Source organism: Talpa occidentalis, unplaced genomic scaffold (genome assembly GCF_014898055.3).
Source record: "Talpa occidentalis isolate TD23 unplaced genomic scaffold, MPIMG_talOcc4v2.1 talOcc4.11, whole genome shotgun sequence".
Lineage (NCBI taxonomy): Eukaryota > Metazoa > Chordata > Mammalia > Eulipotyphla > Talpidae > Talpa > Talpa occidentalis.
Window position 1 is genome coordinate 63,476,528 of NW_023601104.1, and position 17,271 is coordinate 63,493,798.

Sequence of the window (17,271 nt, forward strand, 5' to 3'; positions counted from 1 at the left end):
GTATAACAAGAGATAGAAGGTTTGTATAACTTTCATAAGCACAATAAATGATGGAGCCAGGATTTGAACCCAGGCAGTCTGTCCCCAGAGGCTGAGTCCACACTCATAACTCTATTTCTTGGCGTATAGCATCCAACATCATTTGGCTTGCCTATTAAATGCTTTTTCTGATGAACCCACTATGAGAGTGAACTTGGAAGCATAATCCTTCAAAATACCAATGTTCTTTCAGCAAATATCTCAGGCAGCTGGGAAAATGTGAAAATAGTCAGTTTCTATGATTTGATGTAAAAATTGATTCCATTCTTGTTTGCCTCAAGAATGTCCTTTGAGTACTTCTTCTGCACTCCCCGTAAGCACACAATGTGGCTGAGCAGGGAAAAGGTCTCTGGGAATCTCTTCAGATACTTAACTCTAATATGGTTAGCTCATAAGAGCTGATGGTGAGTGGCCATCAAAATAAAAACAGCTATCACTTACTGAGTACTGACTATATAATATGCACTCTCCTAGCATCCTACCTGCGCTGTCTCTCTTGATAATTAATCTTGCCCATGAGACAGGTATTGTAATTTCAGATGTAGAAACTGAGGCACAGTTAAATATTTTGCTTGCTCAGTGTCCCAAAGCAAGAAATAGTAAAATTTGAATTTGAACTTGGGGCAGAAGATTCTGCAGATCTTTCTTTTAACCATCTAGTACCAGAGCTTTAGAACTTAGTGATGTTTGTGTGGGTAAGGCTGTGGAAAGTGCTATGTCAATTTCCAAGTTATAAATGAGGGATTTGTGATGGTTTTTTAGTGTGTCAATTAAACTAAGCTGAACAATATTTCCAGATTCATTTTGTCATTGTTTCTGGTGCAGGAGTCACAAGGAAAAATGCTTGGGAGATTCGGAGGGTTGGAAGGGAAGCAATGGCCAACACATGTTGCTGATTTCAGTCACCCCATGGTTGGTCTGACACAGCTGCTGGGTGTGCGATGCCCCACTTCCCGGGACCCTGCTTCACGTTCTCTGGTTCCTAGGCTAGGCGTGCATGTGCTCAGCTATGTGATAAAAGCTCCAGTGTCTGTCTGTCACCAAGGTGAGGCATAGTCTTTATCTATTTTGAGGAACTTGAACCTGTCTCATTTCTAGGCTGCCTTCGAGATGCCTTACAGTCATCTTCTCTTCCTGACTGTCTATCCTGGGAATGTCCAACTCCAGGGTCAGACGTGGAAGCAACTGCCTGTCAGAGACTATCCCAGTCTCATAATCGTACAAGGCCGATTCACTGGAACAAATTCCCACTGTTTCAGCTCCTCTGGTTTAACCCAGCTGATAAGGCCCTCTGCAGGTCACCTCTATTACCTGGTTCATGTCCCAGCATCAAGGTCATCACTTGTGCTCCCCATTTTATAGTGCTGTCTTATTTGATTATGACCCATGAGACAAGCAAGGTAGGAACTCTTGTCCCATTTTACAGAAGAGGATGATAAAGAGGGAATTGATGACTTTCCATAGGCTGTACAGGATTAGAATTAAGTGTCTTAAACTTATTCTGAGTCTTCTTATCATGATTTTTTGAACACATATGCATTCATTTGTTTTTATAACCCTTGCTAGGCCAGCCTTCTCTGTGTGTGGTTTCAACAAAGACTTCTCAGTGCAAGAGAAATTATAATGGAGTTTGATTTGTTTAAATAACTTGCTACTGGGGCTAAATGTTTATATCCCCCAAAATTCACGTATTCAAATCTTAACTCCCTCAAGGTGGAGCCTTTGAGAGGTGATTACATCATGCGGGTGGAGCCCTCATGAATAGGGTTACTGCCTTCATAAAAGACTACAGAGAGTGCTCTCACCCCTTCTGCTATGTGAGGGCACTGGGAGAAGATGGCTTTCTATAAACCAGGGGGTGGGTCCTTACCAGACACTCAATCTGCTGGTGCCTTGATCTTAAATTTCCCAGCCTCTACAACAATGTTGTTTATAAGTTGCCTGTCTGTTAGAGCAGTTTGAAATGATTAAGACATGGTTGTGCATACTATTCACACTCTCTTGTCTTTCATAGTTGAAGGTGTTACTATTTAGGGTGGCAGAGTCTAACAGTGTTCTCTTCTCCCCAGGCAAATCAATTCGAGGGAAATCAATAATAAAAAGTCTTCTGGTGGCTTATAAAGCAGAAATGATATGTTAGTATTTACATAGGGATGGCACGATCAGGATAAAGCTATATAGGAAAGAAGACATGAATCTCTTATCTGTAGACAGAGAATATGATTATTTTCCTTTAAAAGTGATTCCTCTTGAAGTTTCTTTAAAATAGTTTTTGATGGGGCCTCCCCGGGTGGCGCAGTGGTTGAGCACTGGACTGCGAATCTGCCCGCAGCCTCTGCAGTGCCGGTTTGATCCCCGGCCACCAGCGAGGGTCCCACATGGCGTGCAGACCTCTCCTGCCGCCCGCTGCTCCCCTCAGCAGTGTACTTCGTCAGGTCTGCCTGTTCTTCTCTCCTCTCTGGCTCTGGTGAATTCTCTCACCATCCCTTGATTCTGACTGTACCCAGTGCTTGTATAAATAAATAAATAAATCTTTAAAAAAAAGTTTAAAAAAATAGTTTTTGATGCACATGAAGCGCACACATGATGGCCACTGGGCTATAACTATGAGAGATCACAGACCTTTCTGTCCGGCTTCTGACTGGCCCCAGCCCCTGGTGTAGAGAGAGTGCTTAGTGAATAGTAAACTCTCAAAGATTGACAGAGGGCCTCCCCTGGTGGCGCAGTGGTTGAGCGCTGGGCTGCGAGGCTGCTCGCAGCCTCTACAGCCCTGGTTCGTTCCCCGGCTGCCTGCAAGGGTCCCACAAAAAAAAAAAAGAAAAAAAAAAAAAAGAAAGAAACAGAATAAATGGGTTTTAATTGACAGAATAAATGGGTTTTAATTGAATTGAATGAAGAGAAATCTTTGAAGATAAGTATTTCTTATAATAATAGTTGATACTGGGATAATGTTTTATGTTTTGTTTCTGGATTTTGACAATGCTAACTTAATGGTGGTGGTGGTGATGATGATGATGACAGCAAACATCTACATAGTAACAACCATGGAATTAGTATGAATTTTTTTAAAGTATTTTTGTGAATTTTTTAAAGAATTTTTCCATGTAACACCTCATTTGATAATCAAAAAATACTTAGGAAGTCATCTTGTCACCCACAATGGGAAAATTGAGGAAAGAGGGTTCAGCAACCTCACTCAAGGTCAAATAGCGAGTTACTAGTGATGCTAGATTTGAAGCCTGTGAATCTGGATCTAAAGGATACTCTTTACCGCTGCATCATATTGCCACCCTGTGATTATTTTTCATTATTAAATTGGATTATAAACTCAGCTTAAGTGATGTATATGTTGACAGTCACTGCCAAATTGTGGTATTTCTAACTGTATATTTAGAACGTGTGTATTAGATATGTCTACACATGCATATAAGTTGGTATGTGTATATATGCACAGATGTTGACTTCCATGACAGATCTCTTTCCCAAGCACTGCCTAACAATCACACAGGCATTAGCAATGAAAAGAATGAAAAGGGAGCGTCGTCACGTACAGGGCCTTCCCCCTCATGTGACTGCCTACTTTCCTTACAATTGACTGGAATCCCCAATTTTTTTTTTTTTTGGAAAAAGGAAAGACATGTGAACAAGAAAAGAGTGTGTGGAGCCAAATTAAGGCTTTTGTGCTATAAGGGTGGCAAGAAAGTGAGGAAAGGAGGGTATCTGAAACTACTTAATAAACATTAAATGATAACAGTCCTCAAAGCTTTAAGAATGAAGTAGGAGGGGTCTCCCTGGTGGCCTCATGGGTTAAGTCTCAGTACTATACTGCAACAGCCTGAGTTATATCCTCGGCCAGGGAGCTAACCCACATGGTGCAGCAGACCTCTCCTGTCTCAACCACTGCTCCCCTCAGCAGTGTATTTCAGTAGATCTGCCTGTTCTGCTCTCAACTCTGTCTGGTGAATCCTTTCACCATCACTCCCTCTCCCCACTCACCTCTGGCCTGCACTCCAGTTCCTATATACTATAAATAAATAGAAAAACCTAAAAAAAAAAAAAAAGAATGAAATAGGAGAGAAGAGGTTTTTAAGAGATAAAGTTAGGTCCTCTCTCTGGGTGTGATCTGTGTGAGCCCAAACCCTTTTGGGAAGCCTCAACTTTCGTGAGTTGGCTGTTGCACTGAAATGAATTGAAAAAAATGCAGTATATCCTCTCTTAATGTTGTGAGAGGTCCTGGAAACTATGAATTTAAGTAAAACAACATATAATGAAAGTTTGTTCTCCCATAAAGTCATTTTGCAAAGTAACAGTGGAAGAAATTATGTTATTCAAGGAATTGCTATTGTGTAAAGAAATAATTTTGAGAATTTGGGAGCTGGGGTCTCTCTTTCATTGGTTCCATTCCACCCTCTCCATTTTTTGTTTCAACTGCTCTGCATTTTTGCTCAGCTGTGTCTGAGTGATCTGGGTTCTGCCACACTACCTTGGTCATCATACACACTGACCCTGTGCCAGAGTCCAGCTAATTGAGTCCAGTAGTTCCCATTTGTTCGAAATAACAGGGTTCCTAGAGCTGTTATAAAACTTATCTGCTCATGTTGTTTCTCAATATCAAATCACAGTAGAAAAACAGAATTCCCCTTGCTTAACACAGGTAGGATTACACTTGGGAGTGTTGATGACTTAAGCAAAGATTTTCCACCTACGGGCAAGTGATTGATGGCTTATCCATCTGCACATAAAACCAATGTTTAAGTCTTGGTTTGAATGGGACATATCACCTGCAGTTCCCAAATAACTGCATATTTTTCCCCAAAGTAAAATACAAAACAATGAGAATGAATACTTGCAAGTTAGCTTTTTATATCTCCCCTGTTCAAGGAAGCTGGTGGAACCCATCACTGTGATGTTGACTGTTCTGTGTGGCTCCGTGGTAGGCCAGGAGAAAGTGGCCAGAGCTAGTCTATGGTTTGATCCCCGGTTGTCTTCTCACAGTTGGAAAAGGAAGTCCATCCCATCAGGTGTCATAAACACCAATTTCATTATCATTTAACCAAATATGCAACAAGACACAATTGAGTTTTGATTTTCTTTGGTAAACTGGGAAAGTGTTTTGGAAGTAAATAAAATGAAAACTAGGTTTTTCTGCTTTTTGTTACATTCTCCATCACCTTGATCCATATTTGGGTATCAGAGATCGCTCTCTATTTCAGCTTCTGTTTTAGAGTTGCATACTCCTCAAGGTATAGAATATACTTAACACATATAATATACATATGTATATATACACACATGTTGTTAAGCCATTTATAATTTGAACAGTATAAAGATAAGTGGCTTGCCTAAGTGTCTAAAGAAAAGTTAACTTGCTGTCTGAATTTTGCTGTTTCCCCAGCCCTCATGAGGGCTTACCTATACCAGCTTGATATATTTCTAACTATATCTCTTGATTTCGCTCTTAATTCTTTTTTTTTTTTTTTGATCTGTGATTGTTTTAATTATCTTAAGCCTTATGGTCACATGACTTACACATTTGTGCTGATGGTACATCTATGTTAATGAGCTGGCAAAAGCACCATTACCAATCACACATATATGGTAGTGCTGTAAGTGTATCTACTTTTGAATAGCTGTTTAAGAGACAATCCTGAACTGTACCTTAGTAAAGAATTCTACAAGTCTACTATCTCTTGTCAAGCATGAGTTTTAAAAGTATTTGAACTTATAGATTACCTATGTGAGAAGCATTTTCTTTTTTTTTTTTTAATATTATTAAACTAAAATGCCTTTCACTAAATAAAAGGCAACATTTTAGGTACAGGAAATTTTAATCAAACGGGCATCTTAAGACCAAAAAGATAAAATGGGCACTGCCAGCTTATCTTCTGCCCTTGTCTTTACTAGGCTAATAACACAACTTGAAACACAGATGAGTCTTGGTCTGTATGTGAGAAGCAAAGGGAATTTCTCAGTATTTAAATATATTAATATAACCAGTTATATAAAATCTAAATATAAAACCAATTTCCTACAGATTTGGAGATGGCATTCACCATCTCAGTTAAAGGTCACTAATCAAGTACAATTAGATCTTAGAAAGGGAAACAATCACTGTACTTGACGAACCGTAACTGCTATCAAAATTCAAAACACCACATCTTATTCATTTAACCACAAGTCAATCTTATTTAAATCAGGACTGTCAAACAAAAAAAATTCTATCAGCCATTCATGATCTGAATTCTGGTGTATGAGCTCAATTTAAATATGGTACACACAAAAAAGTCATGAGACATTTTTCCTTTATAATAAATAAGGCAGTGCCAACTATTACTCATTAGTAGCTTTCTTGAGATAAGCTATCAACTCTGCCCTTTCTGACTTCTTCTTAATGCCAGCGAAGATCATTTTTGTTCCAGGGATGTACTTCTTGGGATTCTCCAAATACTCCATCAGTGTGTCCTCTTTTCAGGTGATCACACCTTTGTTCTTGTTGGCATCTGTGTAAGAAAATCCAGGGGCCTGACCAGTCTTTCGCCCAAAGAGAGCATGGAGATTTGGCCCAGTTTTGTGCTTGCCTCCCTTTTCCACAGTATGGCACTGGGCACACTTTTGAACAAAAATCTTCTTGCCCTTCTCAATGTCACTCATTTTTAAATCACTTTTGTCGCGGGCGACACGAAGGTTAGCGCTCCCAAGCCGGATGTCCCGCTCCTTAAGTCTCACTCTTAATTCTTTACAGCCATTTCCTACACAACAGCCAGAAAAAAATAAAAATGTTAACCAGCTCACATCACTCCCCTGCTATCACTTTGTGGTAGCTTTTCCCTGCAGAAAGAATAGAATACAAATTCTTTGCCTCAGTCTATACAGTCCCACATGCTCTGGATCCTGCCTTTCTCTCTGACACCTCCTCATAAGGACACTTGACCTCCGTTTTGTTTTAGCATCAAGACACTTTCTGTCTCAGATACCTTTCCCCTGCCTGAAACTCTCTTCCCCCAGACTTTAACATGGCCAACTTTTTCTGTTTATTCTGGTCTTAAGCTCACATACTATTTTCCAAGGGAGGACCTCTCCGCTCACCCTGGCTAAACTAGCCCTCCTTCACTCTGTATACTTTGTCTTTATGTTCTTTATAGAATTTATCACTGTCTAAAACTAATTTATCTTATTATTTGTAAAGAAAAATGTACACTGTGTGATACCCCAAAAAGAATTCAAGTGCTGTGAAAGTGGTGTTCTTATCTATTTTCCCATTTACTCAGTGCCTAAAGCCATACAGGCATATTCTAGGAGCTCAAAGAATTATTTGATGAATGGATGAGTAACTGAACAATTCTATTTGAAAGGCAGTTTTGTGCAAATTTTTTATTTTTGCCAGTTTCTTTATTTGGAAAGGTTTAATCATAATTGCTCGTGCTGATTGGTATTTAGGGAATCATAGATTCCTTTTATTAAAAATATTGCTCAATCTTCATTCCAAGAAGACATTCCCTCAGCAAATCCCTGACAAGGGTCATCTAGCTTCTATTAAAATATCTCCAGTGTTGAAAAGCTCACCCATTATTTATGCAGCATGTTCAGATATTAGACAACTCTAATTTTCTCCCTTAAAATAAACTAAAACCTTTTCCCTATCATGCTGAATCTTAGTCCTAGTCTGTTTTGAGGAATTATACAAGATAAGCTTTTTTCTCTTCCACACGGAAGTACTATCCCATATGGTCTTCTCTCAGTTAAATCTCTTCTATAACCTCACTGATTTTCTTTATGAGACATTTACCAGACCTTTCAGTGGTATGATATTTTTCAAAAAATGTTTTCCTTTCCTCTGAAGGCATTCTTTCTTGCCACTATTCCTATTAATTTTGCCACCTAAAGTGCAGTAATATAAAATCATCTGACTATGAATAAAAAAAGAGCCAGTGCTCAGGAAGATCATAAAGGGGCTGAGGATTGTGAGGGCTTCCCAGGAAAGAGTGGGTGTTTTACCAAGAAGACTCCTGTTTTTATTTGCCCTTTCTTTCAACCATGTTGGTGTTTCCCTAGTTGTAGACTTGAGGGAAAGGACGCATGGGAGGTCACTAGATTTTCCCCTTTGGACCACCAGGAAGATGGCTGGGCTTTGCAGGTGACTCTCCCCCTCGCCCCTCACTAGGACAGTGTTCTCCCTGAGTCCTTGACGGTTGCTTCTACTACATCTACAATGCCCAAACTCAACAAATACAGATTATTTTCCTAACAATTACTATATACACACATTGCTCATCAGTGAGGCATACCTAGAACTTACGTTACAATGCAATGTTACTGCAATAATAAAAAAATGTCTTAAGGACACAGCTCATTCCTTCCTGATCCCTTTTAACTTCAGTAACAACCACAGCGCAAAAGCTAGATTCATAGTAGGAACAAAGTGGTGACTCTCCTTCAAACAGAAAAGTGATACTTCCTTGGATTTTTCTGAGAGTATTTTGGTCAGTATGTTTTTGTTGGCGTGTGAATCCCGTGGCAGTGATGCAACGGCTTGAATGGGTTCCAGGAAATCATTGAAGTCAAAGTAAAAACAAACAAACAATCCGCTTTTTTTTTTTTTTTGTAAAGTAAGCTGATATATGTATGTGTGTGTGTGTGTGTGTGTGTGTATTCTTTCCTATTCCAAATGAATAGATAAATTTCTATATAGTCAAGTTATTTTTTGAAACTAAAATCCATTTGATTCATTACCTTGAGTGTAGTATTATACAATGAGAAACTAGTTTTTCAATGATCAAGTAGTGTGCTAAAGCTAGTGTTGTCCCAAACATGGATTAGTTGAGGTTATGAAGGCCTGCGAGTTGAGGGGCTCATCTTTTTTGGGCATATGGACAAGGGAGAGAGAAGGTGGCTTTACAAGCCTGAAAGGATGCATAACACCCTTGGACATATTTTTAATCACTGAAGTACATCCTGCCAACCGCTCACAAACGTCACAGTTACACCACACTGTATACTTCCATTCACATCTCCTGGCTGGCCTTTTGGAAAATGACTTCTTTTCCATTCTAAAGCTATCCTTATTCTCTATTTCAACCCTATAAAATTTCACAGCAAACATGACAGCAGATAGAAGCTATGCGCTTTACCTGAGTGACAACTCTGGGCACCTCATTTAACTAGTTTCACTAACAGTGTCTCCATTTTTTCTGGTGCTTCCTTTAAGATCTGATGGCCAACTAGTGAGGAATCCAGACTTCATAAAGCTGGAAATTCCAAATGAATTCAGCTCAAGTACCTTTAAAGTTATTCATTTGCAGGAAAAGTAATATTTTAAAACCAGGCTTATCATTAATTCTACACACTTGAATGTAAGGATTCCTGAAGGGATAGTTTAAATATTTTCAGTTTTTGCTGAAGGTCATGGTGTTTTGAAGAGAACAGGGAGACTTTTCTGTGATCTTTGTTAATGAATTGTCCTTGATAGAAATGAAGGAAATGGGGGAAGGGTGTGTGCAAGAACATAAATGAGACAACAAATGATGCATTCTGAGCCCAGACATGTTGTGAGTTGGGAATAAGAATTCAAAGAGATGAGCTAGGAGGACTGATTGAGTCCAAGGAAATTATTGTATCATCTGTTTAATAGTACTCCAGGGGGAAGATTCACAGCTTGCTAGAAGAGAAGCCAGAGCAGATTTATTTGGTAATGTGTGGCCCGTCTTCTACAACTGGAGAAAATTAGCTCTAGCTTCATGAGGCAGAATTGGCAAATGTATGTTGGAAGAGCTTTTCTTCATTACTGGAATGTTAGTGCTCAATGTAAAAATTGAATGCTCCTGAATAGAGTACAAGAAATCAAAGAAGATGCACACATCTTTCAAATATTACATCTTTGCTAAAGATGATGGATTTTTCTTGGAGAGTATTCTATTGTTATATCTCATGTACAGATTCTTTTGTTAGATGTTCCTGAAGAGTCTATGTAGAGTGAGAAGATAATAAAGGTAATAAAAAGATGTAAGGATTGTGGTAGTTGGTGATCTGTGGTCAAGATACTTAAATTGTCATCTTTACCTTAAAATCAAAGAGATTGTATACACGCATCTATTGTAAAGTAGTCAAAATTGTTTTGTACCCATTTTAGAGCTAGTGAGCAAGAAGGTCCTTAAAACAGAAGTGAAAATGACACATCAAAAAAAAAAAACAAACCCTTCTGTTCTCTTCTTTAGACAATTTCTTCTCCTAGGATATTCAAGACCACCAATAATTTCAAGGGTTTATTGTGATGGAAAGAAGGGATAGAAGACTTAGTGGCTTTTGTTTTCCTGTGGCTATAGAGCCAAGATTATAGAACATGGTGTTTATTCTCCTGACTACGTTCTCTTCTTTCCTTCCTTAGGAATTTGGAGAGGCTATCATTGTTTTTTGTTAAGTGTTTGATGTTTTCTCTAATTAGAGTTTGTCTTTATGTCTACTGGGGGTCTCTATATCATAGTGGAAATCGGCTTGGATTCAAATCCCAGTTCTAACACTCACTAGTTCAGCATTAGGTATGTCCCATATTTTAGCCCATTACTAGCCTAGAAAACAAAGCCTGAGGCAAAATTGTATGTGTTATCATGTTTTAGGGGAACATGTCATCCCAGAAAAACTACAGAGAAGGAGAAAAGAGAGGGAGACAGCATAAGAGGAAGCAGAAATACAAAGAGGTATGTTCCCAAACTGACCACAGCTTTGTAACTAGTGCTATGGATTGTTCAGTCATTCAGGACATCTTCAGAGAGAGGCATTTATTTCCATGAGTAGTCCCTGGGGGGAAGAAGAGTGAAGGACTTACTCAATGGTCAAAGTTTTCCCCATGCCTCCTCTGCATGTCTGGGTTGCATCATCTGATCTTCCCACAGCCACTGCAGAAGCCCAGAACTAAGATGGCAGATGCCTCTTCTCATGAGCCCAGCACACAGTGCACACAGCAGGCAGGAGTGAGCCAGGATCCCTGTGGCTCAGTCTGCACACTGCAGAGCCTGGCATGCACCTGAATACCCAGAGTCTCGTGTAACCTCATACCACAACAACTAAAGGAAGCCTTTGACATGAAGCAAGAGGCTCTGGGCAAGAGGTAGGAAGAAAGAAGCTATCTTTCCTTAAGGCATGTCCATAATGACATCCGATTCCAGGAGCAGCTCTGCAGCAGACCCAGCTGGCCTAGTGTATAGACTGCTTCCATGAATGCACAGGTGGCCTTCCTCCCTCAAAGATGGAAGCCTGTCTTGGGTAAGGGCAAGCTTCTTAAATGGTCATGAGCAACAAGAAATCATTTCTGTTTTTTTTTTAAGATTTATTTTATTTATTTATGCATACAAGAGCTGGGAGGTAGGCCAGAGGTGCAGGGGGGTGAGAGGATTCACCAGAGACAGAGTGGGGAACAGAATAGGTGGATCTACTGAAATATACTGCTGAGGGGAGCAGCGGATGAGACAGGAGAGGTCTGCTGTGCCATGTGTGTAGCTCCCTGGCCAGGCATCGAACTTGTGCTGCATTGGCTGCAGATAGCTTCATAGTGTTGACACTTAACTCCTCGCACCATCCGGGAGGCCCAGGAAATCATTTCTGAAAGCTTCAAAGACGGGTGGTAGAACTAACTACGTCCAAAACATTACCTATCCTTTCTAAATCTTGATTTCCTTATGAGTATTGACCAGTAGCTACCTTTACTTTCTCTTTTTTTCTAAGACATCCTCCACAACACCCTCTGTCTTCAAGGCATGCAGCCTGCTCTGCTCCAGGTGGGATGCTGGGGCCACTTACCCTTGGGATCGCTTCCTTTTCTAGGCTTCCTAAGTTGTTCCATGCTAGTTTTTGAGGACCTTAATAAACATCCTCTTGCATGATGTTTTCTCTTATTGAATAGGAATGACTTTTCCATATTCCTCACCTGCCACGCAAAATCTATGAGCATGTTGTTTAGGTTCTCCTGATATTTTGTTTATGGTCTTGGCAATTGCTGAATTTGGAATGCCCTCTGAAATACTGCAGGTGTTGATAGTGTCAACACTGTCTCATGGAAGGCCATATCTCTTATGAGCAGCAGCAGAGTTTTCTCCATAGTAGCAAATTTACAATTTTTGAGTACGGAGAAAAGGAGGTAGGAATTCCTCACTGCCACTGTTTTTCAAATTCCTTTTTCCTAATATTCATCAATGTCTCCTAATTTTCTCTGACACATTCTCCTAAGGAGATTACCCTTTTTGTATAATTCTGTGGTGGGAGCCTGATTAATAAAGTAGAAAGCTGGCCTGTAATAAAATAATGGATAGTCTGTGGCACCACCCTGTCCCCACAGGGACTCATCAGGTCAGGATCGCAGTTTGGAGAACAAAGCAGGGTAGGGGGAGAAAGAAGTTACATTCTGAGCCACACTCATTAGGGGGCACAGAGGCTTAGCACCAGCACACACAAATGCTGCCATTCAGTACATGGAGCTGCCTTGAGGTTGGCTGACAGGAGACAAAGTCAGGGGTTAAGAGCTGGGCGGAGTCAGAATGATGCAAGAGCAGGCACAGGGGAGGAAAGCTTTGGGTAACTGCAAGAGTGATGTTGGAGCATGGCAACCTGTCTTTGATGGTCACTGGCTGGGCAGTCAGCATGTGAGTCTGGAGAAATAGATTGAAAGTACAGCATCAGGCTGGATCAAGTATATGGCTGGGATATATGACTGGGAAAAGAGACACTTACCCTCATATATCTAGCTCACATAAGCACTGCGGTATATCCATTGATGAGAAATAAATATATGTGTAAATAATTCCCATTTGGTCAAGGAGATGGTATAGCAACAGGTGGAATTTGTCTTCTTACTTCGGCTTTCTCCCTGCTGGGTAATTCACATAGTTCATAATTGATAAATGCAACTTGGCATTCACCGCCTCTCCCATGCATGCATCTTGACCTGTTCTTGCTGTAGGCAAAAAGCCAGAGAGGCCTTGTTTCACCACTGCAGTGTTTCATGTAGGTAGGGACTCTCCTTTTCTTGTTTTAGATATAGTGACTTTCCGTTTACAACCTGGGTAGAGAAGTGATGTTTGGTTCCTGTCAAATTTACTCTGAACTTTGCAGACCTCAAAATTGAAGTTGTGGAAACTGCAGCTCGTCCCATGATTTGGATATTTTACATCTACACATTACATTTGGAAAGCCAGAGTTTAGACTCATGGAAAAAAATAGCTAAATTGATGACTAATTTTACATCAGAAGCTTTTCAACCAGAGAAATAGTGTGCTGAGAGTGAGCACGGCTACTCCACCCCTGGCCCCCTGCCCTTTGCTTGGATCAAGGAGATTTTCAAGTGTCTCTTTGAGAGAGGGTGGAGGAATGACAGAGCAGAGGCCCAGCTGTGTGGACCCACACAGCAGATGGTCCAGTGGAAACCCAGGCAGCCTGAATTCCCTCTCCACTGGGCACCACCGACTGAGGCTGTTGAGTCATGCAGCCACTTGTTATGCTGAAGAGGATTGTTTAGCAGGAAAATAGGGTGGTTTTTCTTGCTTAATATATCCGTACAAAAAGGTCGTGACCTGTCCTTCTTATTGTCCACACTTGCATTTATACACCATAAGGAATAATTTCCAACTCACTCTCTCCACTCCACTTCTTCGCCAGAACACATAGAAATGTCCACGTTCAAAATGAAAGGCTCTAGTTTTCTTGGCTGCATATCAAGATTTTTCCAGATTGTCAAGTCCTTAAGAGGGGAGAAGCATAAAATCCAGCTGTAGAAACCCAGAAGTGACCTAACATGATCCAGGTGTTTCTAGTTTCCTTAGGAAAGAAGGCAAATGTATATACAATGCCTGATGGACTGTGTCTAGAGGATACCACCCCACAAACCGGGCTGGTGATCACAGTTTTGATAGTGATTTGTCAGTGAGTCCATAGTATGTGTTATATCTGATTTATATCTGAGTTATATCTGATTTATCAAGATTGGTTTTATAGTGGTATTCTGAAAGTTTGTGACCTTGTATTTATTCCCCTCCCATCTTAATCAACACTTATAAAAATGGATTTGAAAGTAGTAAACTTGCAAAGACAACAAGGCATATGGGAAATGATGAAGAGGGGAAAAGCAGCCTCAGCTTCAGTTCTGTTGCTTGTTAGCCATGTGCTGTGGGCAAGTCTTTAATCTCTCTCATCATTCTTTTAAATCCATAAAACAAATAAAATAATATTTACCTTTAATGACTTACTCTAAAATGAAAGCATTGTGTTGGGGGACAGATTTATTTATATGAATAACTTGGACAGAGCTATGGATAAATGTGCATTTAGTGGTTTGCAGGTGTATCTGTTCAGTCTGCAGTAACATTCTGACCCACCATCCATTGGCCAGATATAGTCTACTGTATTTTCAGGGGGTTTTTTTAGTGGTTAAAATTCAACTGCTTTGTCAGAATGAAGTAATTTTCTAGAACAAATATTAAACCACTTGTTGAAATCTTCTTCATCCATGCTCAGTGTCACCTACTTTTCAAAGTACTTTGAGGTCTTTTAACCTAGAATTACTGTTTCTCGGCTCCTGTACCTTCACAGCACTGGCTGTTCCTGTGGGAGCTGTGTGAGGTTACTGCCTGTGGCTAATGTTCTTCTGCGAAAATGTCCCCCTCATGGGACAGCTCTCTACTAGCCCACCTAACCTTCTAGATGCCATATATATAGGTACACAATGAACAATTTCTGAATGGAATGACTATATTTCTTCAGTAGAGGATGCATGGGAAAAATGGCGACTCCTGGGAAAAAGGTGGCGACTCCTGATGAGCACATGGACTAGCCCAAGAGTCAGAGACCTGGACTAGCCCAAACTTTGTACTGTGCTGTTGTACATGGCCTTGGATGAGTCACTGAACTCTCTGAACCTTTGTTCCCTACTCTTTATAATACGACAAGATGAGTTGGCCTCCAAGGCTCTTTACAACATGAAGACTTCTACATCTCCCATTTATGCTGCCTTCATCTAAGGTTAGTTGCTGAGAACTTCAAGTATTTCAAGAGATGTTTTCAAATGGGAGTAACTGATGGGCTGGTTCCAAGGCAATAGAAACCTGTTTATTTTAAGTGATAAGGATTAATTCACATTAATCTGGGATTCAGGGTCAAGAATTTATCAAGTGTATCTATGGATGGTTTAAAATTAAAAAACCTAACTAAGTGGGGAAGGAGCACCATGGACTGTGGTGGTGGAATGTGGGTGTTTGGGTGGTGGGTGTGACAACCCCTGAAGGGGGAGATCCTAGCCATCTGAAACACAAACAGCATTGGAAATCAGTTACCTCAATGAATGAATGAATGCATGAATGAATGGAAACCTAGTATTAGAGGAGTAACCCAGAATTATCTCTCTTTGGACTATTGTACCAATTGCAAAATACATTGCATTAAAAATAAATACGGTTAGGAATTTTAATAGTCTTTGAGTCTTTGTGGTTATTATTATTTTTTAAATCTAACCATATTTTTTTCTTCACATTTTCATAATACAACAGTTTCTAGTTATTCCTGAAACTTGAAGTCTCCTTTAAAATAGTATTGCATGAAATGTATCTTTATTAGTTGAAAAGCTCAGAAGTCTCTTGCGTGTGCTGGATTAGTATCAGTTCTTTTTTTTTTTTTTTTTTATAGAGGCATGTTTTTTTTATTTTTATTTGTTTGTTTGTTTTGTTTTTGTTTATACATGCACTGGGTACAGTCAGAAGCACAGGAGGGTGAGAGAATTCACCAGAGCCAGAGCAGAGAGCAGAGCAGGCAGAAGGACCGAAGTACACTGCTGAGGGGAGCAGCGGGCGGCAGGAGAGGTCTGCGCGCCATGTGGGACCCTCCTCCGGTGGCTGGGGAGCAGCCGGGGATCGAACCGGCGCCGCAGAGGCCGCGGGCAGCTTCGCAACCCAGCGCTCAACCGCTGCGCCACTGGGGAGGCCCTGGATTAGTATCAGTTCTAAATGGCAGAACCTTCTCTTGTGGAGAAGCAAAGTTGTTACCTTTGAGTGATGCAACACCACATTATTGTTGGGTTCTTTTAATTTATTAAGGCCAATGTGACATGATCTTAATAGCTTATGCATACATAAACATTTCACTTCTCTTTATATCAATTGCACTGAATATCTACAATATAAATTTGTCAATTGGGTCAACATTACAATTCCTTTTATCAAGGTTATTTTTCCATCTTTCTTCTTGAGGACCAAGAAAGAAACACAATACATTTCAAGTTTCCCCCCACTTCTTTTATTTTTATCATTTTTTAAAAGCTGCTTACCCCCCACTTCTATTAAATGCAGATGAAATCAACCCTTAAATGAATGAACTATTTCCATTGTCCAGTTGTCCAAGTAAATTTAAAGCACAGGGTGTTTTTGACAGCTTGGTTTATGTAGCTTTTTTTTTTTCTTGCTGGTAATTCAAGCGTAATTGAGATCTAGTGTTGAGCTTTAAATATGTTCTTAAGACTTGAAAAGAAAAGCCTGATGAGGCGTGTACTGCAGCATAACCTCTCAATTATTCACACATTTATATGACTGTAATCACCAAGGCCTCTCATTGTAAAAATTATGAACACTTTAATAACCAGACGTTGATATGAGCTAATAGGCCATGAATTACAACTTAAATGATGAAACTACAAATAATAATCATAATATGGTCAGGGTCATCAATCATAATTAACATCTTCATTGTTCATTTCTAAAATCTCTGCTGCTGTATCAAATCACTTTAGAGTATTAATTGTATAATTTCTAAAACTTCATCTCAAAAAGTCAGACGTGTTGGATAATGACTCCAAAACCTGAAACTACACCCTAGCTTAATGGAAAACAATGAGGAGTGCCATTTTTTTTTTTTCTCTTTTAGATTCAATATCTGAGAAGGTCTCTCTGTCATTCAGCACGACCTAACAGTTGAATTTAGCAACATGTCCCAATTTGGGTTCAACTCGTGATAATATTTAACAGGATGGGAGGAAAACCCCACAAAAATGTTATTAGTGACCCTGACATCCCTTTGTCCTTTTCTTGCTTCCTGTCAACTGTCAATTAATGAAATTGCTCAACAAAAACTAATTGATTCATTATCTTGGGGCAAATACTGTAGTGAATGGGGATGGGAAGTGAGGGGGGGCCACAATCCAGTCAAGTTTTCATTGTCCTATAGAGCTTAGGTTCCAGTGCCACAGAGGAAGATTTCAAGCATTCT

General features: G+C 39.9%; 1 pseudogene; it reads right to left on the reverse strand.

Annotated features, from left to right (window-relative positions):
• Positions 1-6,113: 6,113 nt before the first annotated feature.
• On the reverse strand, positions 6,114-6,750 carry LOC119238276 (cytochrome c-like; annotated as a pseudogene).
• Positions 6,751-17,271: the final 10,521 nt, after the last annotated feature.